Here is a 16,598-nt window from a genome sequence, read left to right as displayed (position 1 = left end):
TCACTTGCACGGTGTAGTTCTTGCCGAGCGGCAGCAGCCCCGGGGCGGCGGCGGCTGCGGAGGATCCGGCGCCGCCCACCCGCAGGCCCGGCCTGCACCCCGAGCCGGAGCCAGCTCTGCAGCAGAGGCGCTTGGCCAGTCGAGGTTTTGCAAGGCTGCCGCTTCACAAAATGTCCCCCACTCTTGTTGCCACAGTAACTTTTGAGTGGGAGTCAGGATCATTGTAGCGAGCTGTTTATAGTCAAAAGGTGTAATTACATTGCCTAACAACACATTCTCCAAAAGGGATTGAGCATAGGGAGTGGTGAGTCCCCACGTGGTAACAGTTTTCCTCAGCTCCTTTATCACGTCCCAGTTAAAAGGAGGCCACTCATTGGGTGCATTCTGGCGTACGATAACTGGGAATGCAGAGGGAAGAGCATGGCCATCTGCTAATGCATCATGCTTTATCTTCTCCCAGTTACGGGCAGGATTTTTGGGTGTCGACTCTGAGTCATCTAAGGGGTTAAAATTAGGGGGCGGGAGCACAGGCGATGCCCTCGGTGTCTGGGTGTCTGTTGGATTAGATCAATTAAGGATTGTTCTGCCTCTGATAGGCCGTTAGAGTTGGAATCTTGGAGCCTTTTCGGGTCCCAAGCAGCAATTGTGTCCGTAACTAAACTTTTAACTAAACTTAAGTTTACTAACTAAAGTTGTCATTATAGAGGTAGCATTAGGATCACCACGGGAAGCCGCCTCCCAGATTAAATTGCCCGCTTCTGTCCATGTTTTTGGTCGGAATACTAGGGCACCATCTGAGGGGGCTCCATTGTTGCGAAGCCATTTCAGCAAAATGCGTAAATTAGTCTCATCATATTTGATTCCTCTCTTTTGAAGGAATTGGAGCAGTAACTTAACTATTGCCTCTTGCTCTGTTGATGCACCCTGCCCCATGATTACTCAGCTCCTCACCTGTCATCTTGACGGTGATGCCCGGGAATGTGTGAGGAGTCAGTCGGTCCTGCCGATGATCCTGTCGGAGCTGAGATTCCCACCGGACGCTGATCGCGTTGAAATACCCTATCAAATCGGGGTCACCATTTTGCGGGAATGAAACGACGAGACGGACTCCAGAAAGATGTGAAAGCAGAGACCTTTATTCTTGGAACTTACAGGTTTATATACCTTTGCTCATCTGTCCACGCGCTTCTCATAGCAACCTGATTGGCCCAGGCCTATTGTCCACGCACTCGCAATCAGCAGCAGCAACATTTGGTTGGTTAACCTCCAAAACCCCACACGCTGCCCCATCCAACAGGTCTACCTTGCTATCACTGATTCCTACAACCAGGCAATTGGGAATGAACTCTGTTCCCTCTAGGAGGGCTGAAGGCTCGGCAGCTCAGCTGAAGTGCATTTACACCAATGCACGCAGCATGGGGAATAAGAAGGAAGAGCTGGAAGCTGTCGTAGGGCAAGGAGCCTATGATGACGTTGCCATCACAGAAACGTGGTGGGATGACTCATATAACTGGAGTGCAGCTATGGTGGGGCACAAACTCTTCAGGCAAGATAGGAAGGGTAGGAGAGGAGGCCGGGTAGCCCTCTTTGTAAGGGAGGACTTGGACACTGTTGAGATGGATTGTGGTGATGAGGAGATTGAGTGCCTGTGGGTTAAAATCAGAGGAGCCCACAAGAAGGTAGATTTTGTGATGGGAGTCTGTTACAGACCACCCAGCCAAGGAGAAGCAGCTGATGAGCTCTTCTATAAACAGCTGGGGTTAATCTCTAGGTAGATGCCTCTTGTTCTTGGGGGAGACTTCAATCTTCCAGATACCTGCTGGAAGTACAATAGAGCAGAAAGGAAGCAGTCCAGGAGGTTCCTGGAGTGCGTGGGAGACAACTTCCTTGCACAGCTGGTGAATGAACCAAGAAGGGAGGGTGCCCTCCTGGACCTGCTGTTTGTGAACAGAGAAGGCCTTGTGGGGGATGTGGCAGTAGGTGGACGCCTAGGACTAAGTGACCATGAGATGATAAAATTTTGTGTTCTAGGTGAAGTGAAGAGGGTGGTTAGCAAGACGATAGCATTAAATTTCCAGAGGGCAGACTTTGATCTCTTCAGAAGGCTGGTTGGCGAAGTCTCATGGGAGACAGTCCTTAAGGGCAAGGGAGCCCAGGAGGGCTGGGAGCTCTTCAAAAAGGAAATCCTAGCAGCTCAGGAGAAAGCCATCCCCATGTTCCGGAAGAAAAGCCGGCATGGGAGAAAACCAGCTTGGTTGAACAGAGAGATCTTGAGTGATATCAAGAAGAAGAGAAATGTTTATGGGCTCTGGAAGAGGGGACAGGCCTCTTGGGTGGACTACAGGAGGGAAGTGAGATTGTAAAGAGAAAAAATCAGGAGGGCTAAGTCTCAACTAGAAATCAGATTGGCAAAGTCTGTGAAAGATAACAAAAAATCCTTCTATCAATATATAAATAATAAAAGGCGGACTAGGGAGAACATACAGTCCCTATTGGACGCAGAAGGAACAACAGTGACAGGGGATGAGGAAAAGGCTGAGGTACTTAATGCCTTCTTTGCCTCAGTCTTTAATTGTAAAGGAAGTTGTTCCGTCTGTGTACAAACCCAGGAGCTAGAGGAGCAAAATGAGGCTCCCGTGATCCAAGAGGAGGTGGTCAGAGCCTTGCTAGCCCAACTGGACATCCACAAGTCTATGGGGCCGGATGGGATTCATCCAAGGGTATTGAAGGAGCTGGCGGATGTGCTGGCTAAACCCCTTTCCATCATCTTCCAACAGTCCTGGAAGACTGGGGAAGTCCCACTGGACTGGAGGCTGGCTGATGTTGTGCCCATCTACAAAAAGGGCCGCAGGGAGGACCCAGGGAACTACAGGCCTGTCAGTCTGACCTCAGTGCCGGGGAAAGTCATGGAACAGGTGATCTTGAGTGCTATCATGAAGCACATGCAAGAGAACTGGGTGATCAGGCCCAGTCAACATGGGTTCACAAAAGGCAGGTCTTGCCAAACAAACCTGATCTCCTTCTATGACGAAGTGACTCGGCTGCTGGATGAGGGAAAGGCGGTGGATGTGGTCTTCCTGGACTTCAGAAAAGCCTTTGACACAGTTTCTCACAGCATTCTGCTTGAGAAACTGTCAGCCTCTGGCCTGGACAGGCGCACACTCTCCTGGGTGGAAAACTGGTTGGATGGCCGGGCCCAGAGAGTGGTGGTAAATGGTGTGAAATCCAGCTGGAGGCCAGTGACAAGTGGGGTTCCCCAGGGCTCAGTGCTGGGTCCAGCCCTGTTCAGTGTCTTTGTCAATGACCTGGATGAAGGCATTGAGTGCACCCTTAGCAAGTTTGCAGACGACACTAAGCTGGGTGGAAGTGTCGATCTGCTGCAAGGGTAGGGAGGCTCTGCAAAGGGATCTGAACAGGCTGGACCGCTGGGCTGAGTCCAATGACGTGAGGTTTAACAAGGCCAAATGCCGGGTCCTGCACTTGGGGCACAACAACCCTATGCAGTGCTGCAGATGAGGAGAAGTCTGTCTAGAAAGCTGCCTGGAGGAGAGGGACCTGGGGGTGTTGGCTGACAGCCGACTGAACATGAGCCAGCAGTGTGCCCAGGTGGCCAAGAAGGCCAATGGCATCTTGGCTTGTATCAGAAACGACGTGACCAGCAGGTCCAGGGAGGTTATTCTCCCTCTGTACTCGGCACTGGTGAGACCGCTCCTCGAATACTGTGTTCACTTCTGGGTCCCTCACCACAAGAAGGATGTTGAGGCTCTGGAGCGAGTCCAGAGAAGAGCAACGAAGCTGGTGAAGGGGCTGGAGAACAGGCCTTATGAGGAACGGCTGAGAGAGTTGGGGTTGTTTAGCCTGGAGAAGAGGAGGCTGAGGGGAGACCTCATTGCTCTCTACAACTACCTGAAAGGAGGTTGTGGAGAGCAGGGAGCTGGCTTCTTCTCCCAAGTGACAGGGGACAGGACAAGAGGGAATGGCCTCAAGCTCCGCCAGGGGAGGTTTAGGCTGGACATTAGGAAAAAATTTTTCACAGAAAGGGTCATTGGGCACTGGAGCAGGCTGCCCAGGGATGTGGTTGATTCACCTTCCCTGGAGGTGTTTAAGGCACGGGTGGACGAGGTGCTAAGGGACATGGTTTAGTGTTTGATAGGAATGGTTGGACTCGATGATCCGGTGGGTCTCTTCCAACCTGGTTATTCTATGATTCTATGAGTTAGAAAAATGTTGGAAAGAAAAGTGGTGGAATTAAAAATTCAGACATGGGATGGGTTAGATTTAGTGGATTGTTATATTTTCAAGCCAAATATTAGATCAAATATTAGAGGAGGGTCAAGCGGGGTGGAGATCCAAATGTATTGGTCCTGATCGCTGTACCTGAGTTTAGGACAAATGCTTAAGTCATGGGGTGGCATGTCTTCTTTCTTTGGTGGTTCCAGCTTGTCTGTGGTGCTGGGTTCAGCAGAGGGGCAGTTTTGCAGTAGCGGGTGCTGTGTGCCCTACCCCCCCACCTTCCTCAGCCTACCGGATCCCTCTCGCAAGACACATGCAAGACCACCCCAACACGTGCTGATGGAGGTCAGATGAGCAATTACTTTTGCACCAAAAAGAAATGTATAAAAGAGGAGGGGAGCCTGGACCGGGTGGGCCTCTGGCTAGACACAGCCCTGCCTCAGTCACGCGCCCAGCGCTGTATACCTTGCTTTGCTGACTTTATTCCACAATAAAAGACTCTCGTAATTTTAGTTTCCAGAGTGTGTTTATAACACCATTGACTCTGAAATAATGATCACACTTTAGGAAATTCCATTTCTTGCTGGAAAAAAATTTAAATGGCAGTCTAAAAGCTATCTACATGCCCAAAGAAATACAACCCCAAATTTCTCTATTCTGGTATCTGTAATTTAGCAGTGAAATCACAGAAATTTCATTCTTGCCATAATGCATTTAGAGCAAATATGGAAAATAAGCATATTTGTCGCAGTTTGAATCCAGTAATTTGAAAAATAGTTGTAAGTTACTTGGCCTACGGAAAAAAATGTTCAGTTTATTAGCAAACATTTAAATTCTAACAAAATGCTGATTTCTCATTTGTTTATAATAATATCTTTCCTCTGTGTTTAACATGGGGAAGGTGTAGGGTTGGTTTTTTTTTTGTTCTTTGACTTGCCAGCACATGCCTAGTAAAAAAAAAAAATTAATAATCCCTTTAATAGTTTTTCTTTATAAATAGAAATGATATAAATAGAAATAAATAATATACATTCTGTCTGACTCCAAGCTGTCCAGGATCAGAGATTAACAAAGCATTGATGAAAAGCAGCAATGAAGTGGTGTAGGAGCCCAGGAAGAGAACTGGGACCCTGGCAGCCTTATCAGACTTTAATTCTTTGAGACAAAAGGACTGATTACAGGAAGAGGATGTGCCCCCAGGGAGTACTTAGCAGCCAGAGATAAGGACAAAAGGTGAGGCTATCTTGGTCTTACCTGTCTCAAACACCCCTAAACCGCTAAACAATTCTCCTTTGGGCAGCAGAACTCTTGCAGCTATAAAAGGGGAAGGATATACCAGCATTGGGGAGCTTCAGGTGGGATGCTGCTACGAACTGACACCCACCCCAACCCCCATCAGCTGGATCAACGTTGGAACCAAGACTGCTGTACTTTATCTCTTTTTCCCTCTCTTTTTCTCTTTTTGGATTAGCGCATGGCCTCCTCTCTTTTCCTCCTTTTTGATTAACACACAGCCTATCATAGTATTCTGTTTGGAGCCACATATTTTTACCTGTGTAATTAAGTAGTGTGGGCATGGCACATATTAGCACTAAATTGTTTCGTGTTTATGGGCCTTCGGTGTTTTTCCACTGCATCTCTAACCATGGGGGAATTAACAGGCTTTAGTCTCCTCTCCCCTTTCGGTAATGAAAGATTTTAATTGGCGTCAGCAGTGACAGGATGCCCCCAGCATTAGAATGTCCTTGGAATACTGACTTTCTACCCAATAAACGTGGGTGAGGAGAGCCAGGAAGAGACATCTCAGAAATAAGCCAGGAGAGATCTAAGCAGTAGCAATCTATGGCTGCCCGGGAAATGCTGGTGCTTGACTGCTCCCCTGTAGTTGAAAAGTTAAATGAGTACAATGCATGCCCCTCTCCACTGGAAATGACTTGGGCCCATAATAACTGGCATGACCCAAAAGCTGTGGCGGAAAGAATCACATTTCTTGCCAAAAATAAAAACTCATGGTCAGGAAAAGGAAAGGCTATGATGTGCTCTGTGCTAGGAACAGCACTAATGGCAATCAGAATAGGCATCTGACTAAATATGCAGAGCAAGAAACAATCAAATAATTGCAAGATATAGTAAAGGTCCTACAGGACCATGGAACATAGCACCATGCAAAAACTCCACGTGGCTTTGTTGGGTGCATTAGGCCAAGAGAGGGCCTTGCAGTCTGAATTAGAAGAAAGGGAACAAGCATTCTCCTATCAAATGGATTTAGATTCTGTCCCAGATAGTGAACTGGGATTCTCAAGTTGGCACAACCGGCCAAGAAAAAAGGTCTCCGACCCTTCTATCGTGGCGTATTAACACACACACACGGACTCTGCTTTCATTTCAAGCTAAGACCAAGTTTATTGTTACAAGCTCATCTTCCTACCTTAGTGAAATGTCAGCAACAGTCCTGCAAGTCCTTCATAAAAATTTACACAGCAGTTTTTCTCCTTCCAAGCTCCTCGTGACCACTGTTATTGTTTTCATGCCTTCTTGAAAAATATTTTACCCTGAGAAGGTGATGATGACCCCTGATTAAGTCTGAAACTATCGATAATGGTCGAGGCAGGGGTGCTCCACAAACCACCACCCACATGGTGCCATATTCGGCTACTGAATCAGCAAAGATCCAGGAAAAATACACCAGGTTATCTCAAGAAACTGAGATGGAGTACATATGGAGAATGTCACTGACTGATGGCGATCGAATCGCGCTATCAGAAGACCAATCACAAGGGTACTGGTGTCCAGGAACTTATCTAGTCACAGATGACCCAAGAGATCCATGGTCACTAGCCCAGTGAGCAGCATTTTGGGCAGGAAGTTTAGACCCCTTGGAAAGGAGATGTTATACCCCTGAGCAAACCAATATAAGCTGCTATGTAGAATGCAGTGTCTGTACTAATATATAATCTAATCTTGGGAACTAACGAACGGTTAAGTCCTCTCCTTCTGTGACATTTGAAGAACAGAACAATGGGAAAAGGCATTGAAGACTGCAGAAGACCAGTACTGGCCAGTACTTCAGGAGCCAAAAAAGATAGAGGCCAAGATAACCCTTAGTTTGAACCTTATATGGAAACTTCAAAGGGGGCCAGATGCCAATGAAATAGGGCAGGGAGCTGCTTTGCAGACCTCAGACTCAGTAAAGGACTGTGGGGAGCATGCACAAGGGGAAGGACACCGATTATAATTAGTATTGGGAAATGTGATTAATATGCATGATTTTTGTGAAAAATATAATACATACGTATAAGTCCAATGTATAAAAAACTGTTTCTCATAACCATCAGCATACACGCTAGGCAGATCAAATCCCCCGTGTATCTGGCACCATATTAAAGAATGCCTGCTTCTCAAGACCCCAATTGGTGTTAAGGAGTTTCTTTCCCAATTTTGGTGACAGAGGGACCCAGTGTGTATTGAAACTCTGACCTTTAATCACTTGACTGAAAGTTTACAAAACGTGATTTTCCTCCAGCTAATGTATAACAGGTGCTTAGTTCCCCAACAACCCTATCCAATGGTGCTGATTGCTAACCCTGATAGGATGACACCGTGTTGGTGACTGGCTTTCTCAAGTGAATTTGAGTTGATTTTTACAGTTGCTGTTGATATTGTTTTTGAGATTGTTTTGGTTTAGAGTCCCTGGATGGGGAAAAGATGACAGGAAAACAAGAGAATAGAGATTTTTCAGTTAGTTAAGGATAGAGATACATTTTTTGCATTCTTGGCTAAATATGGTGCTCGACCCTCTCCTATTGGGGAAGACTGGGCTCGAGAGAATTGGAAAGATTTGCAGAGTATAATGGACTGAATTTCTTTATTGCGGAATGAGGCTAAGGTTACGTTCTTTCTACCAAGACAAAATAGGGCAATAGTCTGCGCTGTTTTGGGTGCCAGCTTGGTTGCAGCCATTAACGACCGTCTTAGGCAGTGTAGTGATGAAGAAAAAAATCATAGAATCCTTAGAAAACCTGGTACACTGTCACCAAAGGACAATTTCCAGTCAGGAAAAGGAATTAGAGACCTTAGAAAGCTTGGTGCACTGTCACCAAATGACAATTTCCAATCTGGAAAAAGAACTGGAGAAAAAGGAAAAATAATTAAAGGAAAAAGAAAACCATTCATTAAGACTTGTTCTTGAAGTAAATTGTATTATCAGTACCACTAATCCACAGAACACTAGTTCACAGGATATAGTTTCATCGGGATCTGAGGAAAAAAAGTTATCCATCAAATTAGCCTGATGTATCCACAGAAGGAATTGGAAGAAATAAGAAAACTTGATAAAAATCCCCCTCATTTAAGACCCTTAATCAAAACTGAATATTCTTGTCTTAATGAGGAAGACACAGACCCCGATATGACCATCCAGGAAATGCCCTATTCTTCCACTGAACTGGCAAAGTTGAAAAAGGAGTATGGGCATCTTATCAAAGAATCTGAAACAGAATATGTGTGGCGTGTATCTTTAACTGGTGGTGATCAAATTCAATTGAGTGAAAAGGAGGCTGAGGGTTATTGGGGCCACAGCGTTTTCTTAACAACAGGTGATCGCCGGGCCCCATGGTCCTTAACTCAGCGTGCTGCTTACTGGGCTGGGGAGTTAAACCCTCTGGATAGGGGAGACCCCTTGGCAATAACAGGCACAGCTGACCAATTACTAGAAAGTGTACACAAAGCTGCTTGCCTGCAAATGATACATGAGAGAAAATTCATTCCTGGATGTGAATCACCAGCGATGTTGCCCACTAACCCTGAAATTATGACTCCCTTGATAAGGTGACTACCCGAATCACTTAAATCCATGGGGATAAGTCTCCAGAGAACCATAGCGTCAATGGGTCCTGTGGAGAGGTTGGAGGGTTTTATGCGCAGAGGTGACAATAACAGAAATGCAGGCAGTACCAGCACAGACTCTTACACTAATTCCTCTGACTTTTCAACACCAGATGCACTAGGTAACAGACCTTATCCTAGATCTAAAGTCTGGACATGGGGAGAGGTAGCACAAGTAAGAGTTCAAAATGCACTCCCCCATCCCAGTAAAACTGCAGATGTTGCTGAAGAACAGTCACAATCTAAACCCATTTTGGTTGGAGTTAATTGGTGGCATTTAGGGCGTAAAAAAGGAATTCCTAAGGATTTAATGGATGGTTTACCTGGTGGATAATACCATCATTTTAACTCTTTTTGCCTGAAAAGGGTAAGTTTTATTTTTTATTTTTGCAGGAGAACCCCGTGGGACATAGAAAATTTTTATAGAAGAAACATAAATAAAAATTGAAAGCTTAAATCTGAAAATGGCTTACAAAATTTTGACTGGGTTGTTCATGCTTTGCTGTATTACACCTCCTATGGAAAGATTCAGGTGGGGTGCAGAAAAGTAGAACTTGGTTTTCAACTAGAAAAGGTCTCTTTTATTACAGTTGTTAGCAATTTTTTAGATTTCAATACGACATCCAAAATTCATCCTGGCATTTGAAAAGAAATATGTCCTACTAAGAACTGGAAATATATTAGGCAAAATATGTTTACTTTGTGTTGCCGCCAGAAATTTACTGGCAACAATACTTCCTTGAACCCGAGTGACGTTAATGTAGAAGTTACCAAATCTTGTAAGAAAGAACAAGGTGATTGCTGGCTCAATTTCACTATGGTTCTCTGTGGTGTGCGCCAATTAATGGCTGAATCCCTCGTTGAGCCAGCAAACAGCTATGGTATTGGATCACATGACCTTATTCAACCATGTAGAATCCAAAATTTAGACTGTTGGTTAAAAAATAATACCAGACATGGGGGGAATTAATAATAGAAGTTTTAACACCTACGGTTCCTCCCAAATCAACACTTCGACCAATGATTTATGAGGTTGAACCATTTGTAGTTGGTAACACCGGCCAACAACAAATGTTATTTAAACCAGAATGGTCTCTCAAAAGGTTTGAATTGTTGATGCAAAATAATGTTTCAGAAATTCAACCTGCCTGTTCTCCCTTCTTACACACCTCTTATGAGGGATGGACCACCTGGCTACGTAGATCTTCTTGAAGACAAATATCGAGAGACCTGACTCGTGTTTTGGGAACTGGATTGGGGGTTCTGAACAGAATTGATTCAGAGGTATTATTAAACAAATTGGCTGCTACAACTTTTGATTCGGCAAAAATACAACAGCCTTTACAATCTTCCCTTTCGGCTTTGGGAATGCATCAGTGGCTGCTGTCCAACGTATTACCAAAATGGGAAAAGGTGAATGTAAAAGATCATGAACTAATTCTAGACACATTCGGTGTAGCCCAAAGTAATATCTCTTTGGCTCTCAGTTGCATCCAGGCTCAATTGTGGATGCAATCAGTGGCCGCAACAATTATTAGAGAAGGTGAAGAAGGTATTTTTCCTACAGAAATCTGAAAAATAATTTGGGATAATGCTAATGATTTTGAAAAGAACCTCCAATCTTGGTGGAAGTTAGTAAATTTTACCTATGATCCTATTAAGAACACTGTCACAGCTTACGTGTTAACCATTCACAGCGCTTCAGTATCTTTGATTTATCCTGTTTTCACAGAATCACAGAATAACCAGGTTGGAAGAGACCCACCGGATCATCGAGTCCAACCGTTCCCATCAAACACTAAACCATATCCCTCAGCACCTCATCCACCCGTGCCTTAAACACCTCCAGGGAAGGCGACTCAACCACCTCCCTGGGCAGCCTGTTCCAGTGCCCAATGACCCTTTCCGTAAAGAATTTTTTCCTAACATCTAGCCTAAACCTCCCCTGGCGGAGCTTGAGGCCATTCCCTCTTGTCCTGTCCCCTGTCACTTGGGAGAAGAGGCCTGCACCCTCCTCTCTACAACCTCCTTTCAGGTAGTTGTAGAGAGCAATGAGGTCTCCCCTCAGCCTCCTCTTCTCCAGGCTAAACAACCCCAGCTCTCTCAGCCGTTCCTCATAAGGCCTGTTCTCCAGCCCCTTCACCAGCTTTGTTGCTCTTCTCTGGACTCTCTCCAGAGCCTCAACATCCTTCTTATGGTGAGGGGCCCAGAACTGAACACAGTATTCGAGGAGCGGTCTCACCAGTGCCGAGTACAGAGGGAGGATAACCTCCCTGGACCTGCTGGTCACACCGTTTCTGATACAAGCCAAGATGCCATTGGCCTTCTTGGCCACCTGGGCACACTGCTGGCTCATATTCAGTCGGGTGTCAACCAACACCCCCAGGTCCCTCTCCTCCAGGCAGCTTTCTAGACAGACTTCTCCTAGTCTGTAGCACTGCATAGGGTTGTTGTGCCCCAAGTGCAGGACCCGGCATTTGGCCTTGTTAAACCTCATGCCATTGGACTCAGCCCAGCGGTCCAGCCTGTTCAGATCCCTTTGCAGAGCCTCCCGACCCTCCAGCAGATCGACACTTCCACCCAGCTTAGTGTCGTCCGCAAACTTGCTCAGGGTGCACTCGATGCCTTCATCCAGGTCATTGATGAAGACATTGAACAGGGCTGGACCCAGCACTGAGCCCTGGGGAACCCCACTTGTCACTGGCCTCCAGCTGGATTTCACACCATTTACCACCACTCTCTGGGCCCGGCCATCCAACCAGTTTTCCACCCAGGAGAGTGTGCGCCTGTCCAGGCCGGAGGCTGACAGTTTCTCAAGCAGAATGCTGTGAGAAACTGTGTCAAAGGCTTTGCTGAAGTCCAGGAAGACCACATCCACAGCCTTTCCCTCATCCAGCAGCCGAGTGACTTTGACATAGAAGGCGATCAGGTTAGTTTGGCAAGACCTGCCTTTCGTGAACCCGTGTTGACTTGGCATGATCACCCGGTTCTCTTGCATGTGCTTCATGATAGCACTCAAGATCACCTGTTCCATGACTTTCCCTGGCACTGAGGTCAGACTGACAGGCCTGTAGTTTCCTGGGTCCTCCCTGCGACCCTTCTTGTAGATGGGCACAACATCAGCCAGCCTCCAGTCCAGTGGGACTTCCCCAGTCTTCCAGGACTGTTGGAAGATGATGGAAAGGGGTTTGGCCAGCACACCCGCCAGCTCCTTCAATACCCTTGGGTGAATCCCATCCGGCCCCATAGACTTGTAGCTGTCCAGTCAGGCTAGCAAGGCTCTGACCACCTCCTCTTGGATCATGGGAGCCTCATTATGCTCCTCTTTCGCATTAGGCTTGAATCACAATGAGACTATACTCTATCCTTTCGAGCACAGAGCATGGGCCCAAAAGGTGAATGATAAATGGCAAACAGTAGACCTGGAATCCTGCATTGTGCAGGAACAAATAGGATTTATTTGTGAAAGTAACACCATCAGAACACAAGATTTTTGCCTAGACACTGACCAAAAGGTTTGCCATTCTGAAGTTCGTCCTGAGGTTGACCCTAAAACTGTAATAATTTACATTGGCAAAGGTTGTATATGCTTAGAGAACTGCTTGTAATAATATAACAGTAGAGAATGTAATAGCTTATACCAATAATCACACGAATTTTTGTGTTTGTAATTTTACTGAAATCACCGGATGTGGCTTTTCCTACTCAGCTCCAGTCACTTCCCACCAAATTCTAAAATCTAACCTCACATTGATTCATGAGTTAATGCCCATACCTACTGGAATGAATGTAACTCAAACAAAGGAATTATTACAGCATCGAGATTATATCCAAATATTAGAGGAGATTAAGAAAAATGGACAAAAAACTCTGATAATAATTCACCATAGTGTGGACAAATTACAGCAAATTGTGAAAAGAGTGACAAGGGATGGAGAACATAATTGGTGGGATACGCTTTTCGGGTGGTCGCCTACTGCTACGGGCATCCTGAACAAGCTGTGTCACCCTAGTGTCGTTCTCCTGATTCTGTCCCTAATCAGTATCACTCTGTCCATGATATTGTATGGAACGGTTGGACTCGATGATCCGGTGGGTCTCTTCCAACCTGGTTATTCTGTGATTCTGTGATTCTGTGATTCTGTATATTCTTAATTGACGAATGATAAAGCAAATGAGACTTTTGTCATCTACATTCAACACACAAAAGTCCTTGAGTGTTACACAAAGGTCCTTGAGTGTCATATCCAACATAGACATCCCAAAATTTATCGATGTTGAATGGGTTGTGAAGCAAAAAGTAATGTAAAAATCTTTCCTCCCTTCCCCCCCCCCGCTCCTCTTTCTCCCCCACACCGTGGGATCACCTCCATCAAAGACTGAAACAGTGGAATGCCTTCTGGACCGGAACTCCCAGAGACGCCGGACATCTGTGGACCTGTGGTGGTAGCTATAAACCCCTTTTCCTTCCCTCTTCTCCCCATCTCTTTCCTTGTTTTCTGTCTCTTCCTATCGTAAGTCGCTTCATGAGCACAATTAATAAAGCGCCAGTTCAGATTGAAATTTGACTCCCTTGACTCATTGAATTATTTGCACTCTGAAATCATAAATGTAACGAAGCATCATGTGTCCACTTATGAGTGGACCGTGACACCAGGAGCTGATTATAATAGACACACCTGTTCCAGGAAAAGTGATGAATATGTATGCTTTGACTGTATACAGCCTTTGTGAATTGTACTGGAAGTTGCACACACATTAGGTAGAGCTATCCCCTGTATGCCTGTTGTTGCATTAAAGGATACCTTTTTTAATAATCAATTTGGCATTGATTATTGTGTCTGGCTTTTCATGGCATCAGATTCATTCACATTTAGAACTAGTGATAATGAGAAACCAGATTCAGTGGAAATTTACTGACAAATTGTGCTGTATATCTACCTTGAAATAATTAACCAAAACCCTGACATGAGTTATGGAAGTCTTTGTATATAGGAACTGAAGCAGGAAGGAGTGCTGGTTTCGCTGATTGTTCAGGTACAAGAATCAGATGAAACCAGACAGATTGAGGAACATTTCCACATTTGTGAGCCAAGATGAAGTGAGCATGCGCAAGAAGGAAGAGATCAGCTAGTGGACACTATGAGGAAGATGATGGATTGCCCCTCTGATGGAGGCAGAGACCCCCGAAGTGACTGCAGTATGAACTTTAAGACGCTACATGGTGGCAGAGACCACGAAATCATGAACTGATACATGGGTGGAACTATTACAATATTACAGGCTTGTGAAGAGGGCTTTAAACTAAAGTTGTCAGGGGAGAGGAACCTAATCCATCCCAGTTTGATCCCAGTGCCAGCAATAGAGCCTGGAGAAGGATCACAGGTCAGCAGGAGAGCACCTGAAGAGCATCACAAAGGATCTCCTGCCAGTCAGACAGCTTCATCGGGGACCTAACTTAAGTGCCTCTATGCAAACGCACATAGCATAGGGAATAAACAAGAGGAGTTACAGATGTGTGCGTTCCTGCAGGGCTATGATCTCATTGGCATCACAGAGACATGGTGCGTTGGATCCTATGATTGGAGTGTTGGTATGGAGGGATGCAGGCTCTTTAGGAAGGACAGGCAGGGGAGACGAGGAGGGGATGTTGCCCTCTATGTCAATGACCAGCTAGAGTGCATAGAGCTCCACCTGGGGATGGATGAAGACCTGACAGAGAGCCTATGGGTCAGGATTAAAAGGAAGGTAGGGACAGGTTACATTATAGTGGGGGTCTACTACAGGCCACAGGACCAGACAGAGCGAGCAGATGAGGACCTCTATGGACAGATAGGTGCAGCCTCACATTCACAAGCCCTGATCCTCATGAGGGACTTCAACCACCTCAATATCTGTTGAAGGGACAACACATCAGGGCACAAGCAATCCAGGAGGTTCCTGAAATGTGTTGATGACAACTTCCTTCTCCACATGATAGAAGAGCCAAGGAGGATGAGTGCTATGCTGGACCTTGTTCTCACCAACAAGGAAGGGCTGATGGGGAATGTGAAGCTCAGGGGAAGGCTTGGCTGCAGTGACCATAAAATGGTGGAGTTCAAGATCCTTATAGTAGTGAGGAGGGCACACAGCAAGCTCACTTCCCTGCACTTCAGGAGAGCAGACTTTGTCCTCTTCAGGGATCTGCTTGGTAGGGTACCATGGGATAAAGTCCTGGAGAGTGCGGGGCAAGAAAGCTGGTCAGTATTCAAGGATCACCTCCTCCAAGCTCAGGAGCAATGCATCCCAAGAAAGTGGAAGTCGGGCAAAAACGCCAGGAGGCCTGCATGGATGAACAAGGAACTCCTGGACCAACTTAAACACAAAGAGGAAGCCTACAGAGGGTGGAAGCAAGGACAGGTACCCTGGGAGGAATACAGAGAAATTGTCCAAGCAGCCAGAAATCAGGTCAGGAACGCTAAAGCCCAGACAGAATTAAATCTGGCCAAGGATGTCAAGGGCAACAAGAAAAACTTCTATAGGTCTGTCAGCAATAAAAGGAAGACTAGACAGAATGTGGTTCCTCTGGAAGGAAAAGGGAGGGAGATCTGGTTGCCCAGGATATGGAGAAGGCTGAGGCATTCAAAGACTTTTTTGCCTCAGTCTTCACTGGCAAGGGCTCAAGCCACATCACCCAAGCCACAAAAGGCAAAAGCAGGGACTGGGAAAGTGAAGAACCACCCACTGCAGGGGAGTATTTGGTTTGAGACCATCTAAGGAACCTGAAGGTGCACAAGTCCATGGGACCTGATGAGATGTATCCACGGGTCCTGAGGAACTGGCAGAGGAAGTTGCTAAGCCCTTATCTATCATATCTGAGAAATCGTGGCAGTCTGGTGAAGTTCCTACAGGCTGACATAAATCCCATTTCTAAAAAATGTAATAAGGAAGAGACAGAGAACTACAGGCCGGTCAGTCTCACCTCTGTGCCTGGCAAGAGGAGCAAATTCTCCTGGAAACTCTGCCAAGGCACATGGAAAATAAGGAGGTGATTGGTGACAGCCAACATGGCTTCACTAAGGGCAAATCGTGCCTGATGAATTTGGTAGCCTTCTATGATGGGACCACAGCATTGGTGGAGAAGGGAAGAACAGCCAACATCATCTACCTGGACTTGTGCAAAACATTCAACACTGTTCCATACAACATTCTGGTCTCTAAATTGGAGAGATATGGATTTGATGGATGGACCACTCAGTGGATAAGGAATTGGCTGAATGGTCACACTCAAAGAGTTGTGATCAACGGCTCGATGTCCAAGTGGAAACCGGTGACGAGTGGCATTCCACAGGGGTCGATATTGGGACCGGTGTTTAACATCTTTGTTGGAGACATGGGCAGAGGGATTGAGGGCACCCTCAGCAAGTTTGCTGATGACACCAAGCTGTGTGGCTCAGTTGACGTGCTAGAGGGAAGGGATGCCATCCAGAGGGATCTGGACT

At 46.1% G+C, this 16,598-nt stretch overlaps 1 pseudogene; it reads left to right on the top strand.

The window, feature by feature from the left end:
- Positions 1 to 8,524: 8,524 nt before the first annotated feature.
- On the top strand, positions 8,525 to 9,451 carry LOC138733786 (uncharacterized; annotated as a pseudogene).
- Positions 9,452 to 16,598: the final 7,147 nt, after the last annotated feature.

Source organism: Phaenicophaeus curvirostris (genome assembly GCF_032191515.1).
Source record: "Phaenicophaeus curvirostris isolate KB17595 chromosome W unlocalized genomic scaffold, BPBGC_Pcur_1.0 scaffold_34, whole genome shotgun sequence".
NCBI lineage: Eukaryota > Metazoa > Chordata > Aves > Cuculiformes > Cuculidae > Phaenicophaeus > Phaenicophaeus curvirostris.
This window is presented reverse-complemented; position numbering and strand designations above follow the sequence as displayed.